Here is a 23,673-nt window from a genome sequence, read left to right as displayed (position 1 = left end):
GGTACAAACAAAATAATTTTTATGTATGTAGATTAATACAGAATAATACTTCTTTGAAGGTTGTGCAAACTACCAAAGTATGAAATTTTGATAAATTTTATAGTCGAAGTAATTGAAAGCAAGGGACTAAACTTAAAACTTAGTGAGACTTATAATGTTGATTTATAAATTTTCAAAGTGAGTACAATTTGTTTATTTAATTATTTTGAACGAGGACGACTTGCGATAAGTCAACCTCATATTATTTTTCAAGTATGTTTTCTACTTTAATTATGGATTTTCCCATAATGTTTATATAAATGATTTATGGATGACTTAGGGTATGAAATGTCCAAGTTCTATTTTGATGATGATAAAATAATTATTATTCTAAATTTGAAATATTGATTATGAAAAGAATATTCTGAAAGCTCTTTTTATGTTGCATTGAGAGTCGTAGGTACAATTGGCATGCCATGAGGTGGAGTGATTATGATTATGATTATGATATGGTACATTTGTGTACATTATGTGTAGCACCGTTGGTGCAAATGATATGAATGCACTTGGAGTGCATATTTTGATTTCGATGTTAGCACTAAAGTGCTTATTGCGCACACTCGTCTGACTCACATACCTTGCATTCTCTTATATATGCATTGGGCTATAAAAGTAAACGTGAAATTTATTACAAGTATATGAAAGAAAAGAATATGAAAATGGAATGAAAGTTCTGAAACATGTATGAATGAAAAGAATAAGAATTATTTGTTATATTTAATGTTTATTTACATGATTTTTGATAAAATCATGAGATAATATGATTTTTAGGTTTTCAAGAGGAAAACGACTTAAATAGCTCGGTTTGAAAGTTTTAATGTTTTGCTTTAAATTACAGTTTTATTTTTATATTCCATTATGATATTAATGTTTTTTCTCATCTTAGCTATGTTTTTGCCTTAATAAGTTTTACTTAGCTCGTGATGATTTTCATGCGTAGGTTCAAATAGAGAATGGAACGTGAAGTGAGGAGCCTCTTGAGCATCTTTTCAGAAAATCATACCTAATATCAATATCAGTAAGACATCTTACATTTACCTTATTAGTGACATGTATATTATATCTCCATGTTGCTTTATCAGAATTGTTTTAAATGGTCAGTAATAGTAAACTAGGACCATTTATTTTTTAGTAGTCTAGTTATATTCGTATTTATAATTGAATACTATATATACATGCACGTTTATGTTTTAAAATGGTTTTCTAATTAAGCAATATTTAGGTAGGTTTTTAAATAGTTTATTAATATAGCATTAAACTGCCTAATTATTGCCTAAATATGGATTCGTTTTGAATGTTTAAATGTTATTTTATGATTTTACACTATTGATGAAATAGTTTAAAGTTGAAAAGGGAAAGTTTTTGAAATGAAACAAATTTTTAAGTGTCCATGATCAATGAATGTATGTAAAGTTGATGTAGTATCTTTAACTCATATTTTTTAGATGTATACTGGTTATGGGTGTTACACACATCAGTACTTCCTATAAATGTTAACAGCAAGTGGCCTAATTAAATGCATTTAAATAGTTGGGCGACCTGATTGACAAAACTAAAAAATGGTGGTCAAAATAAAAAGAAGCTATAATTAGGTGGTCACTGGTATAGTTTACCCTAAATTTTATTACATTCTATTCATAATGTTCACAAACTAAATTTTAGAATCTAATATCATAATCTAAAAATTCGAAACCAAGTTTACACTTAAAACTTCATACCAATATTTATTTTTCTTAATAGTTATGCTAAAGTAACCATAGAACGAGACTGGAGAAAAGCCAAATGATTAGTTCTGGACGCCTAAATTATTTATATAAGAGGTGACAACATTTTTCAGGAAATATATGTAAGGTTAAATAGGTTAGATGAGAGTAATGTTGTAATTGAAGGGGAAATTGAGTGAATTAGGGTTGATTGGAGTTTATATAGGAATTTGAGACATATTTTACAATGAATCAAAAGTTGTTGTGCAGTCATGACTATTTATCCCAAACTCATTGTCCTTTCTTAAAGATTTTGGAGCTTTTGCTCTTTCACATTTTGGGCCAAAATGAAAGAATTGAAAACTTTGTGGCCAAAATGAGAAAAATGAAAAAATGGGCTAAAATATAAAAAAATTATAAATGTTGTTCAAAAAGAGGAAAAAAATAAATACGGTACACGTCTTTAGCATGTATTTGCGTAAGAATGAGCCGAGCAACAACAATAACGTGCGTGTATATATTTCGTCTTTAAACACTCGATGAGTATAAATTTAAAATGCTATACTTAAATTTTGAAATAAAAAGCAATATATAAATAAAATAGGATTCAAGTAACCTTGTTGTCAAAGTTGTTGATTTTCAGCGGTGAAAGATAAGTCATAACTTTGATATGACTCATGTTTAAAGAAATTTTAGATAATGTGAATATTGAGTACATAAAACAACAATGACAGAGAAATTTGAGTATCCAATACTTCCTTTAGTTGTTGTATTAACATGAGTGTAGTATACAAAGTTCAAGACATGTCTTTAACAACTCAAAATCAATAATTTTGATAATGAGATTCTTCGATCTCATATTATTTAGATATTAATTTTTTTAAATATTTAAATATAACCTTTAAAAATGTATTTATTGAATGATTGAAGACAATATTTATACATAAGCATCATTGCCACCGTTTAGCCCAACTCGTGACTTGCACATTTCTTTTTTTAATAAAATTTGTAACAATATTTTAAAGATTAATCTTTTATCTTTCATTCATTTTGGGGTTTTTTTTTATTTCCTTTCAATTTTGGTCTTCTTTTATTTCTTTTCGTTTTTGGTTTTTTTTCTTTTTCTTATTTTGACCCCTGAATTAAAAAAAATGTATTGGGGTAAAGGTATCATCCTTTGTGGATGACTTTTTTCTTAGAATATAAAAAAATCAATGCAGAATTGTTTAGAAGAGACGGTGACTTTGCTCCAAGTAATCAAACTTACGCAACGACTTAGGCAGGGACAGAGCTAATGTACGTATTCGGAGGCCGCTGCACCCCGCAAAATTTTTTTACCATTAAATAAATTGGGATAATTACCTATTTAGACCTTTAATTCTTTATTTATTTTGATTTTACCCCTTTTTATTGTTAATTATATTTTGTCACCCTTAAACTAAAATGTTTGGCTCCGTTTCTGGATTTAGGTGGGTATTGTAAAAAGTACTCCACGTAAACATAAATCAATGTCATTTCCCTATTTTTTTTCATGCGCAATATTTCTCTCATTTAACCGAGTAAATAAGGGGGGAAATGGATCTAGAATGAGGGACCAGTGAAAACAAAAGATCCCCACTAATTGATGGATGTTGAATTTTGGTGAAACACTGAGCGAATGAACTTCACGTTTTCCCTCGTGGATTACTAGAATTATTTATTTATAGTTCAATTTCCATCACATGACCTAATTAGTTAGAAAAAGATGGAGCCGATATGTCAATTTGAGTAGCTATATAATAATGGCAATATTCATAAGGCACTATCGTGTACTGCACGATGCCACATTGGGATGTATTTTTCATAAGCTAATATATAGCCCATGCTTATTCCCTTAACATTTCACATTCTATGTTAACACTCCACATATACAAACATAATCTATTTATTAATTAGTAATAAAACTATCTTTTACTAAAAGGTCCAAAAAGGCTGTGTGAGTCTTCAAGTTCTAATTACTGGCCATCACAATTAACCTTGGAAAGTATCAACATGTCCCAAGCATCAAGGATTCCATCAATGCATACATATATGATTTAGTCTTATAACATTTTTTAACAATACAAGTGATTATAAGGTTGTATTTATTCAAAATATTTTTTTAATTTATTAACAACGCATACACACCATGTAGACACAACTTCTCAAAACCTAGGACCTGTAAGGATAACAACATTTCATTGTAATAAAATCTAAATCTGATATCCAGTGACAGAGCCATCATTAAATTATAAGTGGGATAAGTTGTTTAACTTTGGAATAAATAAGGTCTTTAAAATTAAATAAACTATAAATTTAAAGAAGTTGTGATTTAATTTCACTAATTTTAAAATTGAATGGTCATAAAGAGTAGTTAAATCAGAAAAATTAAAATCAAAATTTTTATTTTAAAACTTAAAGGGTTCTCAAATATAATTAAACCAATAACTTTTGAGAGAATCAGTGACTTACTTGTAATGATTTCAAAAATATTAGTGAACTAACACCAATTAAACCATCAAAGCCGGGGGTGGGGGAGGAATTGTTCCTCCCACCTCCCATGTGGATTCCTCCTTGTCAATATCTTTATATCAGATAATCAAGAATAAAATATAATACTAGATTTACAAAAATGTATCTAAATTTATTGTTGGTGATCACCTAGAAAGTGGTTGTAATCTTTCAAGAATATATGTTTACTCTTGTCGTAAAAACTCACTGATGGAGATAAGAATAATAAAAATTAATTTATTTCTTGGGGACCACTGCCTATTTATATAAATTAAATATTAAATTAGATTACAAATATTTATGTAGCAACCAAATTCGATTAAAACGAAACCAGGTGGGTTTAGGCATTACATGAGACCATCGAAGTGGCTAACCTAAAATTTTAAAAATAATGACACCAAAAATTTAAATCTATATCATAATAAAATATATACTTTTTGGTTATAATATTATCATGTTATAATTTTTTTGTTATGCTTATAATATTAATTATAATTTTTAATATTTATAAATTATAATATTATTTTATAAAATTTATAAATTATAATATTATTTTATAAAATTTTAATCTTTTAAGTAGCATGATCATTCAAACTGTTGTATATATTTCGGTTAAATATTATTTTTTCCCTCCAGTTTCAAGGTTTCGTCCTGATTAATTTGGATCGATTCGGGTCACACACCTGACTTTGGTGGGTGAGTCTCCAGCGAGGATTTTCTGCATACACAAGGATTTGAACCATAAACCTTACTGAAGCGATATCAAACTGCTTACCACTTGAACGAACTCCGTTGATATTTCAGTTATATATTTCGTTATATACTATCAATGATAAATGCTTAATGTTTTGATAAAAATAGATTAAAAATTCAACTTCTAGAATTCGAGTCTACTTTATGATTGAGAATAAATTTATTTTATATTAGAATTAGATTAAAGTTTTATCACAGTTTTTACTCTTGTCGTAAAAACTCACTGACGGAGATAAGAATAATAAAAATTAACTTATTTCTTGGGGACCACTGTCTATTTATATAAATTAAATATTAAATTAGATTACAAGTATTTATGTAACACCCAAATTTGATTAAAACGAAACCCAGTGGGTTTGGGCATTATATGGGACCATCAACGTGGCATTACTGGATGACGACAAGCTCCTGAATCCGACACCTACTAACCTGTGAATTGGATGGCTATGAGCTTAGTGTCACATAAACGACTACATTATACTATATACATCCATTTAACGATGAATTCTTAGCAAGTTAAGTCATGCTGCAACGAAATGCATTAAGCATAGATCATAGCATAAAGATATGTAATAATATATCATATGAAGGCATAATATGGGATTTCCATTTAATCACGGAAGTGCATTAGCACTGATACAAAAGTTCTTTTGCACTAATACAAAAGTGTCATAACACTGGGGGGGAGAATTTGATATCTCCACTTACCTTTTTGAATAGTACATGCATACGCTAAAGTATCTCAAGTGTCCTCGTATTTTCCCGAGTGTCAAACAAAGGCTAGTTTTATGCCACATAATTTTAATGTTATTGTTCATAATGATTTTCATCAATATTCTCACTTTTAGTCTTAATTAAAAAACCTCGATGCCCTCATAACCCCATTTCCAAGCTTACAAACTTAGCAAATATTTTTGCCCAAAACAGGACGTCAGTACCGATATTAGGCCTATGAGTATCGATATTGGTCATATGGTATCGATATTGACCCTAGTATCGATACCAAATTTAACTTTGATGTTTCAATTTAATTTCAGTATCAATACTCCAATTGGGAGTATCGATACTCCTCCCCTAGTATCAATACTCCCATAAGTATCGGTACCAAAATGGTATTCTAGAATCCTCAAATTATTACCAGTATCAATACCACCATTTGAGTATCGATATCAGACCCCGAGTATCGATACCCCTTAAAGGAGTATCGATACCTTCTTCACAAATTTCTCGTTTTTACCCTATACAAAAGGAAAGTATTTATACTATTCTTCGAGTACTGATACCCCTACTCGAAAATGCCCTGCTTAGGCATGAAAGTGACTTCTAAAAGTCCCTCACCAGTCCCCTTAAGGCTACCCAATGTTTGTTAAGTCTTATGAGATTTATTAGCATCGTAAAGAGTCATTTCAACACATCAAAACAACCATATAGGCATGCTACCATTAGACCCCAGCAAAACCCACATTGCACCCATGAACACAACCAGCAAACAAAACATAGTTTCATGACCTACATGTGGTAGAGGGAATTGTTTATGTGTTACCTCACTAATTGCTGATGGAAGGAGGCACCAAGAATCACCCAACCGCCTACTTGTCCTTGTTCTTGACCTTTGAGCACTCTCAAATTTCTTTCACTAACCAAAGCAAACAAAGGATTTACTATCTCGTTTTAAAGCTCTAAGTGATTAGAAACATGTATATAAAAACTTAGAAACAAATTAGAGACACTCTCAAACCCTCAAACCAAAACCTCTTTAAAACACATGCTTTGGTCACCTTGGCCAAACCTTATGATTTTTAGCTAGAAATAAAGCTCTAAGGATGTAGATTAACTTTCTTACCCTCTTAATTATGGGCTAGCTCTGAAGAACAATAATGTTCTCGCCTTTAGCAATTTTGTAGAGGAATGAGAGAGGATAGAAGAGATGAAAAAGATGACAAAGAGTGAAGAAAATGAAGAGATGATTTTTAGTTTTCCTCCCCCACCCGGTTTACATCATCAAGTCTTAATGGCTTTTCAGTTTTATTTCAAACAAGGGTCTATTTGCTACTCCTTCCTCTTTTAAGCCCAAATCAAAAATACCCTTTTTATCACCTTGTGGGCTTTCTTATAAGCCCAATCCTCTTTATTTTTTACCCAGCTATTTAAATTGAACTTATTTAAACACTCTAAGCCTAACGACTATACCCAAAACTACTAACCCAATTTTCGAGGTGTTACAATTTATAATTCACACTCTCATTAAATTATAAATACAACTTACATCATCTGCACTTTTATTTCCTTGACACTTTAATACACATGACACATATAATATAATTGATCATTTAATTTTGTATCATACTTTATAGTTACATCATACATTATATATATGCATACATAAATAAACACTTTAATCCAACATTTTTTCAATTTGTTTCATGTACACCAAATATATCAATTTATACTATACTATAAGTAAAATTTAGGGTTAAATACAAAATAAGTGTCCAAACTATACCACTTTTTACGAATAGGTGTCTAAAGTGTTTTTTTACTTATCTTTGTGTCTAACGTTACAAACGTTACCATTTTAGGTACATGGGTCATCAATGACGTTAACTTCCTCTGTTAAATGATACATGTTGCACTTTGGTATTTTTGAAATAATTTTAAAAAATAAAAAATATATTAGATTTATTAAAATAACTTTATTTTTTCTATAATTACAAAAAAACCAAAATCCCTAAAATTCCTAAATCCTAACCCTAACTCTAACTCCACCAATATTTATGGGCACGACTACCGGTTCTGACACCTCCCTTGCCATCTCCATAGTTATTTGAAATCGTCCTTGTTGTGGAATCGTCGTGGTCTTCGTGATGTTAGTCATTTTGTCACGTTCAATGTAGTTGATTTCGTTGCAATTTCTAGGCTCAAGTGAAGAATCACCTTCAAATCCACCAATGAGAGTAAACAAGACTCAAGTGAAGAGGTGGGTGAAGATGAAGAGATAGCCAAGCTCTTCCAAAGATTCAAACGATTCATGATATCCAAAAAAGATAAGAAGCATAAATCGAACAAGAAGAAGGGTCCCCCGGTGTGCTTTGAATGCCAAAGGACAAGACATGTCAAGTATGAATCTCCTCTCCTAAGGAAGAAAGAATCAAGCAAAAAGAAGGCATTTGTGGCAGCTTGAAGTGATGAAGATGACTCCAATGTGAAGATAAAGTAGCTAACTTATGCCTCATGGCCATCGAAAAAGACTCAATGGTAACTTCTAACTCTTGTGATTTAAATTCTTATTCATTTAAAGAGTTACAAGATGTCTATGATGAATTGTATTTGGAATTTGAGGCAATGAATTCCAAATATAAGAAATTGATTTCAAAATTTAAAGTTAAAAATGATTTTCTTTTGAAAGCAAAATAAGGTTTTGAAAAGAAAAATGAAATTTTGAAAAATGATTTTAAGGTTTCAAAAATCAAAATTGATGATTTATAAAAAGAAAATGTTGATTTGAAAGTTAAGCTTGAATTCTTAACAAAAGAAAAAGAAATAATTTCTCAAAACAATTCATCATGTTTAAAAATGGAAAAATGTTCACATTGTCATTTTCATGGTCACATGGAACATACTTGTCCTTTAAGACTTAGAAAACATTTTAAAATTAGACAAGTATGGGTTCCTAAGGGAACAAGGGTGATAAGCACTAACAATCAAGGATCCAAAGAAATTTGGATACCAAAATCCAAATAAATGTCTCTTGTATGTGTGTGAGAGCAATGGTGACAAATGTGAAGAAATTCAAATGCCCTATCCACACAAGATAAGGAATATGTAACCTTTAAACTTAATGTTTTTTGTTTTACATTATTGGTTGTCTATTTGTTTTATGCATGCATGAGTTTTTTTAACATAAATGATCATTTGTTATTTATCAATCTAATGTATGTTAAAATGTGTTATGGTGAACATTTTAAAGTTTTTTATGATTTTTCAAAAAGAAATGTCCATCATAATGATTTTTGGTCAAATTTTTTTTTCATGTTGTTTTACACAAATGTTTCTTATTTTTGACCATAAATTTGAATGTTTATGCATGTGTTTTAAATTTACAAATGATACCTATCAAGCAATTGATATCTAATTTTCAATGCATAACATTTGTAAAGACTTTACGCATATGAATTATAACGTATCATTTTTTATATTGCATAAAGAACAATTGACTTGGATTTATTGAATTTCATGTGCTACAATGTGCTTCTCTCTTATCTAATTGAAATTTGCTAAAATTTGATTTTGGAATGCATTTGTTGAAGGGGAGCTTTGATTTCTCAAATGATTTTAAATTAAAATTCTCTACTTACTCTATTGTTATTTTGAACCAAAAAGTTTGAATTTTTTTATATAAAAAAAGTGGGAGAAGTTTAAAGTTTGAAAAGTTCAATTTCTCAAAGAAAAAAGGGGAGCTTAAAATATTTTCAAATATTTTCTCTTTTTCAAATAATGTTTTGTTAAGGGGAGTTTTTTTGCCAAAAACCATTTTTCAAAGTTTTGTTATATCAAAAAGAGGGAGATCGTAGAACCAATATTTTGATATAACAAATAAGTGAAAAATGTTTTTGGACTTAATTGAATTAATTCAAACATTACAAAAATAATTCAAATTTTTAGAAAGAACTTTAAAAGGTGAAACTAGACAATTTTGGGCCTGGTTTGGAAACCCCTAAGGCAGTAGATAAAATTGGCCTTATGGTTTCAAAACCCTCATTGCTGGTTTCAAAACCCCTTGGTGTAACGGTCGAATTTTTAAAGGCACCCTTGGTGGTTTCGAAACCTCTGTGCAGAATTGCAAATTTTCATGCTTCCAACGGCCAAAATTCATTCCCAACGATCACAAACAGCTAGCAACTCATTCTAACATATAAAAACAAGTTAATGACACTTGAAGAATGTTACAACACCTATCCAAGCAATCCACATCAAGAAAAAAGCTCCTTCAATCTTATTTTTCCTTTTCTCTTGTACATAGAGTGTTTTTGTGAGCTAAATTGTATAAACACTTACCTTGTGAGGTTTTCTTGTTTACGTTTTCTTTATCCTTTTGTAAAAGGCCTTTGGTTCTAGTTTAGCCATTGAAAACTAGGGAGTTATAAAATTTTACTCTTGAGCCTAGAAAAAAAAATAACAAATTAGTGAATTCGCTAGAAATCCTTAGTGTGGAGCTAAGGTTGTGGATTTAGACTTGATTGAAAAGTTGAACCAGTCTAAATCATTTTACAAATTGTCTATCATTTCTCTTCATACTCACAAAATTTTTATTTGGTCAATTCACTCCTCTTAGCGGTTTTCGGTTGATCGATTTGAGCCAAACAAAGATTTTTGAAATTTTGGTTTTTAAATATATTCTTAAGTTTTTTTTTAAATAAAACTTTAAAATTACAAGATTATGACACGTGTCACTTAACGGATAAAATAACGCAATTGATGACCCGGACACCTAAAATGATAACATTTATAACATTAGACACCAGAAATAGTCAAAAATACTTTAGATACTTATTCATGAAAAACGGTATAGCTTGAACAGTTATTTTATATTTAAGCCTAAAATTTACCAATATAAAGTATAACCTACACCGCTAGAATAGGTGGGAATCACGCTACTTTTCCTTCGCACAATTTTCCTTGTGATTAGAGGTGAGCAAAATTCGACTCGATTTGAAAAATTGAATTTTTTCAACTCTAATTGACTTCGATTTATAATTTCATAAACTCGATTTGATTCGAAAAAAATTTAAGTTCAAATCGAATTGTAAAATACAATTTTGAATTACTCAAATAACTCAAAATTTTTAGTAATTAGTTGATTGATTTTGAAGTTTGAGCCGAGTCTGTCAACTTTATATAATATATGTATATCACATGTGAAAATATATATATATGTATTGCATGTGGTTATTAAAAACCATTTAAATTGGAATCGAATGATATCATAATATTATAAATATTTACAATTAAATTTTAACAGAAACTCAAAAATTCAAGTCGAGTCAACTCTAATTTTATAAACTTAACTCAACTCGTAAAAATTTCAAGTCAACTTCGAGTTGTAAAATAAGACTTGTCAACTCAAATAATTCAAAATTTTTTAACTCAACTTAATCGAACGCTCACCCTACTTGTGGTTACATTGCAATTTAACAATAATTCCAAAATACAATTTTGGCATTATACAAAAAAAAAATTACTCCTTTTGCATATTTTTTCATGTGAATATACTCATGATGAGATTTCCGTAATGCAATTGTTTCCAACCCTTTATGTTTTTGGCTTTGTATGACTTGTCTCCATTTCCATGTCACTACTTTAGCACGTTTTTTTAAAGCCTTTATGATTATCTTATAATTTATTAAAGGTTATTTAGAAGTCATGGATAAAAGGATTGTTTAACCAACATTTATGATTATTTTATAATTTATCAAAGGTTATTTAAAAATAAATTTGTCAATTTTAACCTATTATTAATATAATATTATAAAAGTAGAAGAATTTAAATTACTATAAATTAAAATAAAGTGGTTGAATAGAAGGACCAGTATTATTGGGAAAAAGTTAGGGTTGAAAGTTCACCATCAAATCACTAGTAGTCCCACTCCCCCATCTCATTGATTGATATTCTTTTATCTAAAAAGGCCAACCTAGCACGTTTTATGAAAGCTTAAACATCAACAGTAAAAATCTTTAAAAATAACAATTATCTATTAACTACTAAAGTTGTTTCGTCGTGCACTTATATTGAATTAATACTTTATACACGCCCATGTGTTCCACATTGCTGCTCAGCCTCAAACTTTTTGACTATCTGAATGCATTGGACCATACCCTTAAATAACTTATCGTACAAAGCACAATGGACTATGCTATAATGTGACCAATATGAAGAAATTAAAACCCAATGACTGTATGTATTTATATGGGAAAAAGATATAGGATGAAAGAAGACGTAATTTCACACATCAAATGTACGCAATACTTGCTTAAGCCCACACCCCATGGGAATAACCAACGCCAAATTACGGTTTTCCTCTCTCTTCTCAAGCAATACTTTTCACATGTTAATTTGGTGTAATTTAATATTCCTATCATTATTATTTGGGTAAATTATACTATTAGTCACCAAATTATTATTTTATTCTACTTTGGTCACTAATTTATTTTGACAAAACTGTCATTAAAATTATCTTTTTCTATTTTGGTCATGTTAATTTGTTATATTTTGATCTTATATCGTTAAAAAATTAATGATGATGTTATGATATTTTTCAATTTCACATGTCGACATTACCATGTTTTACGGTTTAGTAAAACTTATGTCCTCCAAGAAAAAGACTACTTTTTTTTTATTAAAAGAAAAAGACAATACTTATTGTCATCTTATTGGCAAATTAAAATGAAAGAAAATATAGGTAGAGATTCAACCTAAGGCAACATCATCTAATACTTAACCGCAACTCCAAGTCAAATACTTTTTACATAATTGAAAACAATAATATCTAAGTTAAAATGTGATTTAAATTAATTACAATTATATTAATTATAGCCATAATTATTTTTAAATTAGGTTTAAAAATAATTATGACTATTATAATATAAATTAAAATATTATAAAAATATACTCATAACATCAATTAATTTTTGTCCAAAAATTAATAATTATATTACAAATTTGTCCCTAAAATACATTTTTTGAATAAGTTAAGGTGACTAGCTAATAATATTTGTTCTAAATTCTCTCAATCAATTGACAATGAATGCTCAATCACCCTATTACAGTCGTTGATGCTCGAACCCGTGACATCTAAGAACAACAACGATTTCTTTAACCACTGAGTCAAATTGATTTGTTCCCCTAAAATACATTATTTGCGCAATTAAGGCTTGATTTTATGTCTGTTTCAATTGAAATTTTACATGTTTGCTGTAAGAATGCTGAATAGAAGTTTAAGTTTTACAACTGAGGCCATGAGATGCTATAAAGAGGATATAGCCTTAGATGTAGATCCTTGCAATGTTACAAATCCTTATGTGAATTACTTCATCTAACCAAAATTGCATTCAATCTTATATTACATGATTACAGGTCATTGAAAATTTTGACAACTCAATAAATTCAAGCATCTGCAGCCACTCTTTCTCCCTATCAACGGCATTTAGTTCTCTATAGATCATACCGCATTACATGATAATAAGTACCGACTGCCTTCCATATTTCCATCCCCTCGCATGAAAATGGCAGTCCAGCTTTAGTAGTTTGTGAACCCAACCAACCATGGCAGGAACTGTTGTAACATCCTAATCCTTTAAGCGTCAGTTTCATAAACTTCAGCTAGTACCAGATTATTCTTTAGATTTCTCTGCCACCGCATCCTTCTCTGAGTTGCTTGTCTCCCCAGTGTGAGCCTGACTTGTTTGCGCCTGACTGGAGGACTGAGATTCCATAGCAAGTCCCAAAACCGCCAATATGGACCTAGAAAAGACAAATCCAGAGAAAAGAGATCGTAAGAAGGAAACAGGGGGGCATTCATGGAGTACATGTTGAAGTTTCTTCATCCATTCAAAAGAAATGATAATAGTTCTTCCTGTGAACCTAGGAAGTGATGTTCGGATATTCGGTTGGCTAGCATGAGCAACCAAAGGAGCTTTGAGTGCTGCTGTCCTATTCAGTGCATTTTCAAGCTGTGGAGGGGGTAGCTGAAAGACAATAATAATAATAAACTAATCGAGCTAAAAACATCAAGAACATGTTTTGTTCGTATTGGGAGATCAAAATTGGGTTCTCGAAATCAATTAACAGAAGAAACATGCACCTGAAGCAGCACGCTGAAAGAATGAGATTGTGTCAAGAGGGCACATTTCAAAAATCCTACCCACAACTTTGGATTTTTCCATATCTACAACAAAACAACGATTTAAAAATATAAGCATGAACCATGAAGAGAGAGAAACAAGTGACAATTCAATGTGATAAATATACTCACCTTCTTGCTTACAAGTCGAGAAAGAATCTCTATTATAAATTCCACCTACAAAATTAAGGTGAATTAATTCATCAATGAGTCCTGAATATTTTTTCTAATTATGTTAAATTCTTTAAACATGTTTTGCCCTCTTATTTAAGATAAAAAGAAAGAAGAAATAAAAAGAAATGAACTATAAATCATGACACCATTTTCGCGATTGCCATGCTAGCAAAAAAATATAAATTACTTAGAGAGCCTTTTTCTTTTTCAGCAAAAAAATAACTACAACAATATATAATATCATTGAAGAAAGGAAGCTAAAGTATAATTTCTTACCAGTGCAGGAAAAGCACCAATGGCTTGTAATACAGTACGCATAAACAACAAAGGAAGACGTATCTGCCCAACCTATGGGAAAGAAAATTCATCATCAGTATCCTGCCACAGACAGTACCAAATTTGGTGATAAAAAAGAAGTGGTATAGTACATACCAATTGATTTAAGACCTCAGCAAGAACTTGCTGGGTGAATATATTACGTTGCTCAAAACAAGCATTACATGCATCAATAACCTGATTGAAGCACGAAATAATACTAAATTATGAATTTCCATATTTTAATATGTTTAGAAAAGAGAAACAGAAAACAGTCGAGGAGAGAAATTCTAGATTAAGGAACCACTAAGAAACCTTCTTCAAGGGAATTCCATCGCTTTCAGGATCAATGCCATGGATAGCAATTAACACTTCAGCTGGAGCGAGCACTGGACCAGAATGAGATGACCCCTAGGTAGAGTCCGATTAGCAATGAAGCAGAAAATGCAGCTAAAATGAAAGCAGGTTGTGTTACCCAAAGAAATATCTTCAATAAAAATATAATACTGAAAATGGCCATAAAATATAAAATTATGTAAACATGTTCCATGCAAAAAAATTTACACAGAAACAACACTAATGAAAATATGGAAACATAACCAACGGTCCACAAACACACGAATGACAATAAAATAAGTTAAGCAAACGGGTTGGAGGGAAAGGGGAAGAATTGTACCTGTAGCAAACGGGTATATTTATTAAGAAGGTGAAAGCAACACTAATGAAAATCAAAACAATGCATTCAAGGAGCACCTCTTAAAGAAGAGGAAGTTGGAGAACCTATTTATTAAGAATTTACACCAGGAAATATAGGGGGCAAAAAGAAACTGAAATAAATTTGTTGAGCATGAAGTCCAAAAGACCATCAACAAGAGCTTGTCTCTTTACCAAATGTCAAACATATAACACAATGTAACTGAAGCTTTTAATCACATATATTGAAGAGACATGACAGAATCAATGTTGCTAATGCCACTAACAACTGCTACTTGCCACATTGACAATATTAACCTAACCTGCCAATCTCTAGTAGATATCTTGCGTCAAATACTAAATAGCATTATTGAAGATGATTCTGAATTTTATGAAGGAAACAGGTAAATGACAACCAAAATGAAGGTTAAGAATTTTTCATGGTATCAATAATCCGTGAGGTATCTTCTTGACATGAAATCTTCTAGAAAGGACACCCCTAAGCCCAAACTTCCATTTTAGTAAAAAAAAGAATCAAGTTGTGATCCCAAACTTTCTTGAATAATTAAATGATGCTTCCTCTTCTAAATCAAAACATAACCAATGGTCCACAAACATTCGTACCAATAGTCCACAAACACACGAATGACAGGATATCCTTTCATCAAGGACTTGAAACTTCTAGGGCATTATCCAGTCTTGTCTAGACATGAATCACATTTCTGAGATATAAATCCAATTACACAAGCCAATTGAAGAAAACATTCTTCAGTACAAAATTGTCATGGTCAGTACAAAAGGAAAGGAAATTATTCAGAGAATGGAGAAAAACCTCATCTCCTGGTAGGAATGGCAATACTGGAACTAGAATTTCAATATCCTGTCACCAATCCAAACCAAATACACCTTAACTGATATTTTCAAAGCAATCTGGCTAAAAGAAAAGGAGCAAACCTACTCATACCTTTAGTTTTGAATCAAATAACTTTTTGATGGTAAATATCATTTCCGGAGAAAGTACCTTCCCTTCTGTCAGTGTCTGCAAAACCTGGCATTGAGGTCGGGTGGACAAAAGAAGAGGGTGAATTGGTTAGAAAACTTGAAAACATTAGCTAGGGTATTTGGGAAATTATCGAGTTTATTAAACTATCCCAACCTGCACCAGAAGATTCTCGCTTCCACTAGGAGGATCTGAAATAATTTCAAGAAGATCAGATGACAAGCCCATTGTACGAACCAGTATTGGAATTTGACGATGGATTGCCTGCATTATGCAACTAATAAGAGGAAAAAAGCAACAACAAAAATACCTAGAAATTTGATAATTTCTAAAATAAGATTCCAATAGGCATTAACCATACCTGCTTAACTGCCTTTGATGCACTAACGTAGATAATAAATATTTGGCCAAAAAGAGAGTGCTTCTGTCAAACGAATATAACAGCAACATATCAATCCCTTCTGAGGACTACGAAGAAACAAGTACTCAAAATTTATTCTTAAGAATCAAGTAATCAAAGTAGAAGTAGCACCTTTGTACAAACAGAAAAATACAGAGACATGCACCACTGTGCCTCAGAGACAGGGGATGACCCACTCTGAGATGTTTCTGACTGGTTAACATCAGCAGAGATGTCTTTACCAGTGATACTCATCGACTGATGCTCATTCAATGGCTTTTCCAACTCAGAATCCTGTTAAAAATGACATTCGGAAGTTAATTAAGGAATCCAACAAATAGATCTAACACTACGTATAACTAAAGTCAGTACATAGCTCTCAACAGGTAACAAAAGTTTCATATAAAATTACACAATTTCCAGTTAATTTTGAATAACTTCTTTACCAACCTGTCAAGTATTTAAGCATTTGTATCGATGAAGGAAGCAGAAGAAATAAATTATGTATACCCTGGTTTGACATAACCCCACACCCTATCTTTTTCAAAGAAAATAAAATGGTCAAAGAAGATAGTTAATGTTTCATGTACTAAACAAAATTCACCTCTCACCTAGCTTGCTCTGTCCCAAACCCACCAAAAAAGAAGGCAAAGCAAAAGAGAGTACAATATGCACACACAAGTTAACCGAGGAAATTCTAAGACAACTAACAGCTCAAGGCCTTCTTTTTTGTACCTGGTAATTATTTCATAATACACTCACCATACAAGAACACCTGTAAATGTGTAGATGCAGGCATGTATATATTGTATGAGCAGGCATATGCATATATGTGCATCTATATGAACATATGCTTATTTGATACTCTATCAGGCAGAAAGTGATCAAAAAAATATATTAATCTATTCTAAATTGAACCGGATATAGAAGATTTGGAAGTGATGGTTACCTTATACGATTCAGTGATTAATCCTTCAGCATCTGTTCTTTCTGCAGCATCAACATTTACTGCAGAGAGCAGCATTTCCTTCGCAAAATCTTCTATTTGTTGAGAAATATATGGTAGAGGATAAAGCTTATTTGCTACCTGTAAATGAAATACATACTCCACAATAAGATAGATTATTGCAAGTAGCCATGTAATTTCTTCAATAGCATCATGACCACTTACCAGGCGTATTGCTTTCATTCGGACTTCCTCCAAGTGATGAACTGCACTCTTTGAAAGGTAACAAGAAAATAAAAGTCAAACAAACGAAATGGAAAAGAGAACTTCAATTCAGAGGTACTATCCAAGATAAATCACAAACCTGCAAAGCAATTTTCAAGCACACATCTCGACCTGGAGGTCTCAATAGAATTAGGCTCCATACAGTGCTGAGGCCTTGAGTAACTCTATCTCCACTTTGCTACTCTTCAGCTTTCTCTGAAAGCCCAGGTGAACACAAATACTCTAATAAATTCAAAACCGACTTTGGTAGCTGAGGTGATTCACCAAGTAGTTTACTTAAAGATTTGTCTGAAGGTGGAAAAGAGTCCCTAAGAATTTCAGTCTGCATTAAAGAGATTTCCTCAAAAAGATGGGATATGACAGGAAGAACAAGATAGGAATAACAAGAAAAAATACATACAACAGCCAGAAGGAATGTTTCATATGCAGAAGCAGCAGTTGTACATGAGAAGAAATCGCTTTCCGCTTCTGCCTCTCCAAATAACCTGTAGAGGACACGCAATGTCAACTCGTGCCCCTGAAGCCATCCAATAACTATCGTTAGCTAGCTTGAAGTTTAGAAGATTTTAATGAACAATATAGCAGTTGTTTGAAAAATCAGTGACAACAAAAAAAGCAAGTAAAAGGCACAGATGACATTAGAATATGTAAAAAGTAGTTTATGTCAAGTCAGCAACTTGAAGCACATCCAAACATGAATAGAAAATGGAAATCCAGTTACCTCATGATTGATATAATCTAACAAGATGTGTTCTCTTAGAAGTCTCTGTAGGTCTAACTCGGATGGTAACTGAGAAAAGAAAAACCAAAAACATGTTTAGTACAGAATGCCAAAACAAGGTATTCACTAATAATAAATATATCACAACTAGATGCTCTCAGTAGAAAGATAAAGACATTCTTGAGAAGTCAAAATTACTACCTCGACTCCCAGGTAAGCAAGAAGAGAAGAACGAACTTGTGAACCTCCAGCTACTGATATTTGCTTATATGCCTCAATGATGCGTATATAAGCCAACGTTTGCGCATCATCCTTCTGATCATCAGAAAGATTGACAAGAGGTGCTGACGTCTTGGGCAAGACAACAGAACGTGAAGAAACAACAGAAGTTGCTGTTGAAGAAACCACGCTGCCAGAATCATTAACAGTAGTTTTTGGACTAAGCTCCTCAGACCTCTCTACAGAAATTGATGGAAGCACATGCAGAGGTGACTTTCCACCAAAACTTGTACCTTGTTCTTGACTAGCGTCTTCCAGATCAGTAGAGACCAATGAGATAGCCGCTTGGGCATCTGATAATCCATCATCATGGAAAGAAGAAACCAAACCCGGTAAGTCACTTTCAACATTACCCACATCATGGATGTCAGGTGGAGTAAGTACATCAATGTTCTCCACTCCAAGCAAAAGAGCATTTTCAGCTTCATGAGCCATGCCAGCATATGCAACAGAACCATTAGGGCCAGCCATAGCGTCATCTTCTTCATCCCCTTCTGTTTTCTGTACCTTCAACAAAATAGATATGTTGGATCAAAACAAAACAGCAATGCAAACATTATAAAGTCAGACTAAAGAGGAGAAAAGTGTCGCAATCAAATCACTGGCCCCACAAAAAAATTTAGTCAAGCATTTGTTTATTGGCCCATCTTTGGTATGGTCAAAAAAGTGTAAGCCTCCAAATCCATCAAAAGTAAACAGGCATTAACTGAAAACCTAGTTGGAGCATTATAAAATGTGTTTACTACATAAGTTGTATGCGTTAATGGCCTCATGTGTAAAACAACTGCTTAAGGAAAAAATCATACCACTATTTCAGTGGGAACTGGTTGCTGGGAGTTTAGCAGTGAGGCTATTGGCGGGAAAGTACTTGATAGTGAAACAACATCAACTAAAAATGATGGTGGATACTTGGCTTGAGTGTCACTTCCAACCATGCACATGTCCTCCAACAATTCATCATCTGCATCAGTGTGAGGATGAGTGGGAGGAAGGTTACGCATGTTAGCCATCACTACCTCAGCCAGCAAGTCAGCAGATATGCTTGAAATAAGAATCCCCAAAGATCCCACAGCTTTTTCTCCTTGAGCAACCAAGGTACCAAACATGGCAACAAGTTGCTGGACTGGTCCAGTATCAACGTCAACTTTTCTTTTGGTAGATTGAATTGAAGAAACATCACCCTGAGACACAGAAGTGTTCCTGCTTAACTCTTTTGTTGATTCTTCAGATACACTTGGTGAGGACCTGACACGTTTTCCGGACACACCATCATTTTCAGCCAAATCACTAGTCCTTGGTTCCAGATCTTTTCCTCCCCACATTGCTAACAACAGCATCACATGCTTTAGTCATGGGTTTTTCTTCCTGTAAGTTCTTAAACATAGTTAAAAGTCCAATATACATACTTCCATGTGCATATAAAACTTGCACATGCCAGCACCCCATGCAAATCATAAAATACATTGTAGTTACCATAATAACTGAAGAATAATCTTTATTGTCTTCCACAGTTTCATTAATTTTATGAACTTGGTTGAGAGCAAGCTCCGCCAGCCCTCCAGCTTTCATCTCTTTCAAGGCACCAAGCAAACGATCCCGCCACTGTATAAACCAGACAAAAAGTGGGTAAGGTACTCTACTTTCGTGCTTGATGGATGCCAAGTAATGGAAGTACAGTTATAACGGTATTATAGATGCTGGTAAATAAACCAGTAAAAATAAGTAATGGTACCATATTAGAGAAGACACCTGATTGGTAAAAAAGAGTATAAAAGACCACCCATTCATCTTACATGATTACCAAAAGTACTAAGCAACTTATGGGAAGGTACATGAAAAACAAATATCTTCACGGATGAAGAAAAATGCAAAAGAGACACCAAAGTAGAAAGAGAGATTCAACTTTATTAATGGATAAGAGTCTAAAAGAGGATGTTTAATATATAAAAAAATACAAGTGCGGCACTTGGGCGTGCACAAGTAAAATGTAAACAAAATACCGAAGTAGAAGAGAGATGCAACCTTAATAATTGATAACAGTCTGAAAAAGAAAGTTCAGTATAAAATATATACCGGTGCAGCACTTGGATGAGTACATTTCAAGCATGATTGTAAGGCATTTTTCAAACTATGATGTGCTCCATAGACATGAACCCCTTTGATTACAAAGCTTGGGGGATCCAAACTGAGTAAAACTGGTAGAATGCGTCCATAATATGCTGGCCGCTTATTTGCAATTGCTGAAAGACTGATATCAAAGACAAACCAATGGAAACCCAATAAATTAAAAACAGAAATATAATCAAAAGTGAACAAAAATTTGCACTTCCATCGATGCCTTAAATTAAGCACAGAATGAGAAAGTGGACATTTAAAGGTTCATATGCAAGGATAATAGCTATGCCAGTAATAAATTTTCCTCTCAGGACTTCTGGTGGAAACTTTTTATTAAACTACAATTTTCAGTTCTCATCTTTATACCAGAATTGAAAATTAGAACTGTTTTACATAGATATCATTTCCTGGTTGTTCACAATTCATATCAGTGTTAAAGATAGAGATTTCATGTATCATGATGAACTGAATGACAAGAAAAGAGTCGGTTGAAATAAGTTGAATGGATGCCATACCTGTTGATAAGCACAACAATCACAGATGTTGTTAGAGACTTTACTGTTGGAAATCTAAGCTGATCAAGCAACAAAGCCAAACGCTGGCTGCCTTCAATTGACAAATCCTCGACATTGAGAAAAGGATGGCGCCCATGAAGCCAAGCTATGTTAAACTTTATTGGGGTTCCTACAAAGTAAATTGAATAGGACATAAAATTTCTTAAGTGCTAGTCAATAACGTACTAAAATGACATTATGAAAATATTTTTCATCAAGAACTCTAACCTTGATGAGACAACTATCTAAAGCAAATTACCTTCATTAGAAGGGGGTTCTGCAGAGCCATTAGGATTAGAAGTATAAAGAAGAATTACTGCTTCAACAAACTCCAGTGCCACCAATCTTATCCCACCACTTCCTGGCTGATTAAATTTTACAATGAATCAGGTAATGAATAAATTTTGAATAGTCGTGAAACAGAAAGAATCAAAAGCTACCTGGAAAGCTATAGAATATATCTTCTCCTTTAACTTTAACAACCACGACCATGATGATTCAAGATCACTGACCAATTCACTGGACTGATGGCCCTGAAACAAACACAAACACCATGTGAATTTGTAGAAGGTGCAACTTAAAGTTAGCAAGCTGCAAATAGACTACTGCCTAATGTAAAGCTTAAATGGTGTCAAATCATCCATCACCTTCTAGAAACTGACATGAAATACAATGCAACAGTTAGTGAAGACAAAACTAAACACTTTTCCTTATCAATAATTGAATCCATGAAAAAGCTAGTATTCACAAATTAATATTCTACAAAATAAGATTATGGAAACAAACCTGAATTGTAATCTTTTCGAGAGTATGACGAACCAAATCAATGCTGCAAGAAATAGACTGTCGGGCAACAGCGAGTGTAGCATCTTCCAAAACAGTTATCAGAAAGGGTGCAATTTCAGGTACAAATTCGAGGTACTTCACTCCAATTTCACCAATAATCCTACATTTAATTTAAAAAATAATTTGTAAGAAATGAAGAAAAACAGCTAAGGCATAGCGGATTGAAGTAGGGATTTCAAAGGAGGCGTACTGGGTAGCAAGTTTGCGGACCGGACCGGACGGGTCCGAGTAAAGGTCGAAGACACAAGGAAGGAACTCGGACAGAGCAGCAGCGTCTTCCTCCAACAAATCATGCTTCAACTGACGACAAAACTCTAGTTTTGGACCTAAGTCACCAGCAAACTTCACTGAGTTGGATAAACTCTCGAGCTTTTCTCTCGAAGCTGGATTCATGATCCCTACCATTGCCAAATTAATCAGGAAAACCGTAAACCCTTTTCTTTTATTTCATCAACGGTTTCCCCGCCTCCTATTTCTGTTTCTTGGAACGAAGAGGGATCGGGAAAGTGTAGTTTAGGCGTTTATGGTTCGGCTCATATACTTTCCTCCTCGAAATTTATTTCTCACCAACAATATTTCTTTATTTCTCTCTGCTAAATCTAAAATATTACACATTCATTTTTCTGTTTTAAGTATCAAATAAGGTAAATTTATGAAAATAATAATTATTTCAAATATAATTGAGAACTCAATTTGGTTCCGGGGTGTTCGTTTTTCAGTTTTAGCATCGATTAGTTCGGTCGGAGAACAGTTAATGTTTTTTCTATATTTGATTAACTGTTAATTCAGTTCGAAATTAATTAATTAACTAAATTAACGAACTAACCAAAATTATTAAATATTAAATATATTATATATATTAAATACGTATTTGAAGCTTAAACTCATTAAAAATTAAGATTCAATTATTTTTTAATCATCTTAGACTCATTAAATTATTAATTCCTAATTAAATTTTTGCCCAAATTTAAAAAAAAATACTTCTATTATATTCAAATTAATTTAATTAAAAAAATTATAAAAAAACGATTAATTCAGTTAACCAACCGAAATAACCATACTTTATTCAGTTCGGTTAATATTTTTTTAAAAAAAATTAGTTTGATTAACGGTTAAAGAAAAAAAAATCGATTAACTCAATTAATTATAACTCGGTTTGGTCAGTGGCCGTTTTAATCATTTGAATACCCCTATACGCTAAATTATTAAAATAATACTCAAAAAATATTTAATTATTAGAATGAAACATAAAAAAAATCTGTTCACTTTAACCATTGAGGATGAAGGCGCACCTACAAGCATCGTCTTTTAGAAGACTTTTTTTTGCTCAAGAAAGTGTTTAAAAGTTCTAATTTATTGAAGCTCTATTTTATAACTTAACTTTATTTAAATTTTTTGAATCAAAATAAATTTCATAATATTAA

The 23,673-nt window shown here is 32.1% G+C and overlaps 1 pseudogene; it reads right to left on the bottom strand.

The window, feature by feature from the left end:
* Nucleotides 1–13,182: 13,182 nt before the first annotated feature.
* LOC120211016 lies at nucleotides 13,183–22,789 on the bottom strand (annotated as a pseudogene).
* Between the last annotated feature and the right edge of the window lie 884 nt (nucleotides 22,790–23,673).

This window comes from Hibiscus syriacus, unplaced genomic scaffold, assembly GCF_006381635.1.
Source record: "Hibiscus syriacus cultivar Baekdansim isolate YM2019G1 unplaced genomic scaffold, ASM638163v2 tig00109957_pilon, whole genome shotgun sequence".
NCBI lineage: Eukaryota > Viridiplantae > Streptophyta > Magnoliopsida > Malvales > Malvaceae > Hibiscus > Hibiscus syriacus.
The sequence above is the reverse complement of the archived record's forward strand: the minus strand, read 5'-3'. Positions and strand labels throughout refer to the sequence as shown.